Consider the following 6,000-nt stretch of genomic DNA (forward strand, 5'->3'; position numbering starts at 1 on the left):
ATAATGACTTATGGGGGAAGGAGAGGAAACAAGCATGGGATCACAAAAATTTCTAGGATGGTACAATAAATTTAAAGGTGATCATCAAAGAATTAACAACTTATTTGTGGTAATATGATCTTCTCAATCTATTTATCTATTTCATCTTTTTTTTGGTCATTTTTATTTTATTGTTACTCAACCTCTCTCCTTCCCCTATAATTTTTATTTATTGAACAATATTCAAGTATTTCAGTATCTATATATGTGGACTGGATAAGAATTTTTCATATATAAAAATGACAAATTTCAAGTCCTGTAAAAGGGGAAAAATCTGAAGAGGTGTGTCACATTTATAATACCTCTTAATTCTCTCTAAAGAATTACTTTAGCTTTCGGCTTAGATTTACACACATACAATCGGAAAAAATGAAAAGATCTGCCCCATTATAATCATCTTGATGCTTCAACAACAAATAAAAAAAAGAAAAGAATAAACACTTCCTCAACAATTGTTTAAGAGCAAAGTGTCACGACCCAACTAGGGGCCGTGACGAGTACCCGATACTTGTACCGAGCACCCCTTATCTCGCATCATATCCTTATTACTAAGTGGGCCGTATGACCTATACCATTTTTTTCCTTCTTCGCCACTTAACATTAACATTAGTAGCATAGCTATAAACATAGGCGAACAAACTTTACTAGCACATTATACATCGACGAGGACCCTCAAAAGTACGAAACATCTAACTGTACATGTCTGTCCACGAGCCTCTAAACATAGTACACATATACATAGGAAGGGCCGAATACTGCCGTGCCCGAATATATACACCAAAATAGTACCAAGGAGCTGAGGCTCCGGGACAACTGGAGCGCTGCCAATACTGCTGATAGAACTCCTAGGAATCTGGCCCGTCTACCTGCTGACCTGCGCGGCATGAAACGCAACGTCCACAAGAAGGGACGTCAGTACGAATAGTGTACCGAGTATGTAAGACATGAATGATAACATAGTAACTGCATATAGAGTATAAATAATAACATAATAGACATACAGAGCTCATCCTGGAGTAGAAGTAACCTGTACATATGTATGCCTTGTAGGTGGATACCATGCAAGCTTAGCCCATTTTTCAGAACACGGTGTTTCTTATTTTCGTACACAGGAAACAGTACATTTCAGAAAACGGTATCTTTTACTCACATTTACAGACGCCGAATACATCGGCTCTCCCACCCCCTCCCCAACGGTGTCCCCACATATCATATCGTATATATCATGCATCACATATACAGACGCCGCGTACGGCTCTCCCATATCCCGCGTCCGGGCATCCCGCGTCCGGGACGGAATCCAGCTGAATCAGGTGGTGATAAAACAGTTGCCCTTTCCCTTTTCCCGTATACATTTACATATACATATACATATCCATACACACATACATGTATCATATAAACAGCATGCATGGGAGCCCAAAGAAAGTTACATATCCATCAGAGTGACATAAGGTCGGTAACCTCCGATTACATTATGGAACAGCCATAGTCGCTTTGTCTCACCTTGAAGGGACGCGTATTATAAGGCGAGACTACCAATGAAAAGTGTCATTATGAGAAAAACATCAAATAGGGTCATAAGGTATAGTTTCATCTACTTAGAACCTTTAGAGCAGTCGTTACCGGTAATAGAGTTGAGATATCAAGAAATAGTTTAACATTTCCATATTTCCATTTTTATAGCAGAACATATCGTCAACATATCTATCGTAGGCATTTTCTCATCTTTGACTCCATCGTTATCACGGTCATCATACACATATTTACATTAGGATGGTGCTGTACTTATCGTTTGATAATCGGAACAAGGATCAAAAGTTTCCTTAGGATTCTACTCCAAAACAAGTCAATCGAAGCGATAGGGAAAATTCGGGAACAATGGGCCCACCTCGGGCCGAATGAGATAGCGTACACAATCTACATATGTTACGTGTCATGGCGTTACTTATGAGGGTTTTAAGGTAATCGGGTCCTCTTTATGCAAGTTTTAGAGGTTTAGGAAGGCTTTTCAACATTTTGCACAATTTCTAGTTCAATTCCACTGAATGAAAAAGGGGAAACTTTAGGTACGGATTTCGGAGAATGGGGTTGTCCCCGAGGCTCGTATCCAACTTATTACGTCTAAGACATGCCATAGAAGGAAGGATGAAGCCTTACATACCTCTTGCCGCTCCTTATGCTATCCCGAATTCAAGTCGCAAATCCGCCAAAATCTACAAATTGGTCACATTTACCAAACTTCTATTAGAACATTTAACATTGGAAATCTTAGGATAATACTTGGCTACCGAAATTCCGGCAGTATTTCCCCTGTAAATACACCACTCCCAACATTCAACTTAGCAAGTTTTCAATCAACAACAATCCGGGAATTCAACCCGGCCAAACTATCAACATAATGTCAACAATCATACTAGTAACTTCCATATTCAATCAATTTACTACTTCTTCCCAAAAACTTTCCAACTTCACTAAAAACAATAACAACCTCATAATCTATATTCCAACAACATCATACTAATCATATTGTCTTTCATGCATACGAGAACATTACATTCCATTCATATCACTTCTAAAACAAGTCTCCACTACTACAACTTCACTAAGATTCCTAGACATTCATTAGCAACATAGAATCCACAACATAACAACAATCAAAACACTAAATAAAATTGACTCATTCTCTTCCATATTACACCACAACCACACAACCAACATCAAGCATACACACTACAACCTCTCCAAATTTATTCAACTTCCATTATCAACATAGTATCCACAACAATAACAACCAAACACTAGATAAATTAATTAAAACCTAATTTCTACACACACATACATATACTACACCTCACGGCCACAACATGATTTCCTCTTCCATGAGTTTCATCCACTTTTAACATGCTACAACACACAAAATCATCCGTAACATATAAGAAAGGATTAAACCTCACCTTTTTCTTCAATTCTTCACTTAGCTAGAAGTTCCAACTTGCATGAATATGGATTCTTCTTGCTCCAAAGACTACTCCACCTTGCTAGGTTTTCTTGTGGAATTTCTCTATGGCCGAATGGCCCCTTAGAGTTTCTTCAAGTTCTTTGTGTTCTTGAAACTTCTTGAAGTCTAAAGAAAGATAAGGATGATCTTCTATTTAATCACATGAATTTAATACCACATGGGCTTTGGGCCATAATCATGGCCGGTTGGGCCTCTCTTGTTCCCTTAAAAATTTCCAAGCCCAACTATTTTTTTTTCATGACAAGTTGTAATTCATAAAACTATTTTCCAAATTCCAATTTTGCCCTTACTCATCCTCGATATTTCCACGAGTCATATTGCGCATTTCCCTTTATGCCCTTAACCTTTCTCATTATTTCCACTTCAAAATTTTGATAACAACTTATATGCCAAGCAAAGTAAAATATGGCCTTGATTACTGTCTTCCCGCGATTGTCTTGAATTATCCAATTGTACAAGAATGCGGGATATAACATCCTCCCCCCCTTTAGAACATTCGTCCTCGAATGTTTAATTGGCCTCGTGATATATCATAATACTTCGGGGGAGGTCTCCTTCGTAGATATCTCACATATCTCTTAACATATCCATTTGAGGAGCTTAGGTTGCCTCTAAGTCGTAGGTCAATTGATTTAGCTCCGAACGCTGGCTTTGCGTTAACAAGTCCCCTTTATTGGATCTTGAATCGTCACAGTCCATTTTAGGTCCAACATGCTCTCCCCTCCTTTATTAAGGGGGTCTACGCACGCCTATGCCCTTTAAATAATCGTCGCCTTCCGCGATCTCTAATATTCGTCTTTTTACCTTTGTATAAGGCTACTTTTTTTTCCTAAATTTCCCGAATTCCTAATACGTTCAGTAATACAAGAAACGGTGCATGATAAAGTAAAATCCAGTTCAATTTAACACCCACATATCGTAGAGAAAAAAATGCCGAAAGTGTACCTGTGGCCGCATCTGCGGAAGGTTCAGGATCCTGTCGTCCTGCCAATGCGTATATACGGTGCGGAGGGCCGGCTGAACTGGATGTCCCTCCTCTACCTCGGCCGCGGACCCCTGGAGCCTGGGAAGTCTATCCACGAGGGAGTACGGTCGACGATGAACCGATTGCTGATCCGGCTGGCTGAGTTTGGCCTCCTTCATCATTTAGTGGGCAGTCACGCACCAAATGGTCAGTTCGACCACAGGCAAAACAACCACCGGTTTCTAGGTAACACTGCCTAGAGTGTGGCTTGCCACACCGAGCCCATCGTGGTGGGGGCAGCCCCGTCCTGCTAAAATCAACTCTGTACTGGGATCCTGAAGCCTTGACACTCTAACCCGGTCCTGAATAGGTAGGAAGATCAAACCCCCTATCTGCAAATCGAGGTGGCGCACTGACCACTGATTGACCTGAATACCTAGGTTGCCCCTGTGCCTGCCCCCCTCTGTACTCACTTCTAGTCCCGGAAAATCTGCCCTTTTTCTGGAACCCTTATCTGAATAACGCTCCTCTCCCCGTAACTGATACTGTTCCTCCAGGTTTTGGGCGTGGGCCTGAATACGAGTAATAGTCATCCCATCCTGGAGTGAAGCCATCAAGCACTCCTTGACTAAATGTGGCCCCAGCCCACTCACAAATCGGTGCACATGATCCCCCATATTAGCTATCATGGTTGGGGCGTACCTGGCTAACAAGTTAAAACGAAGACTGTACTCACGTACGCTCATATTTCCCTGTCTAAGGTTCAAAAACATATCAGCTCGAGCCCGTCGGACCTCTGGCGGTAAGAAATGTCGCAGGAAGGCCTCAGTAAATTCTTGCCAAACCGGAGGGGGTGCATTTGCTCCCCTCGAAGATACCCAGCTATTATACCATAGGACTACCACGTCCCGCAACCTATATGAAGCCAACTCTACGGACTCCGTATCCGAAGCATGTATGATTCTCAGAGTCCTCAGCATCTCATCTATAAAGCTCTGTGGATCCTCCTCTGGTTTTGATCCATAAAACTCCGGAGGCTTCAGGGTAATAAAGTCACGAGCCCTTGCACTCACCGCCCTGTCTCCCGGGTCTACATCTTGCCGCTGAACCTGTGCGGCAACTAGCTGAGTCAATAACTGGATGGCCTCTGTCATCTGCTGGCCCGGAGCTGCTGGCGGTGGAACTGGAGGTGCTGGGGCTGGAGCTGGAACTCTTTCCTGCTCTGCTGATACAGGGGAAACAGGAGGAGTCTGAGGGGGAGCTTCAGTATAGGACTCGTCTTCTTCTGGCTCCTGTTCAACTGTGCTTCCACTTGCCAAATTGCCCTTCTGGGCCGCCGTAGTCTTCCTCTTCTTCGGCATTACTCAAATCGTAACATAGAATTAAGAAAAGAACAAGGAAGCCTGGTAACATAGCTCTATTGCACGATCTAGAAGACAAAGAAGGTCATATTTCCTAAATGCCCTGCAGCCTATTGTTTATAAGTGTGGCGCGCTACACACCCATAAACAGGACTCTACTGGACACGGCTCGTAGACAAACCCCTAGGACCGAACTGCTCTGATACCACTTCTATCACGACCCAACTAGGGGCCGTGACGAGTACCCGATACTTGTACCGAGCACCCCTTATCTCGCATCATATCCTTATTACTAAGTAGGCCGTATGACCTATACCATTTTTTTTCTTCTTCGCCACTTAACATTAACATTAGTAGCATAGCTATAAACATAGGCGAACAAACTTTACTAGCACATTATACATCGACGAGGACCCTCAAAAGTACGAAACATCTAACTGTACATGTCTGTCCACGAGCCTCTAAACATAGTACACATATACATAGGAAGGGCCGAATACTGCCGTGCCCGAATATATACACCAAAATAGTACCAAGGAGCTGAGGCTCCGGGACAACTGGAGCGCTGCCAATACTGCTGATAGAACTCCTAGGAATCTGGCCCGTCTACCTGC

Source organism: Lycium barbarum, chromosome 7 (assembly GCF_019175385.1).
Source record: "Lycium barbarum isolate Lr01 chromosome 7, ASM1917538v2, whole genome shotgun sequence".
Classification (NCBI taxonomy): Eukaryota; Viridiplantae; Streptophyta; class Magnoliopsida; order Solanales; family Solanaceae; genus Lycium; species Lycium barbarum.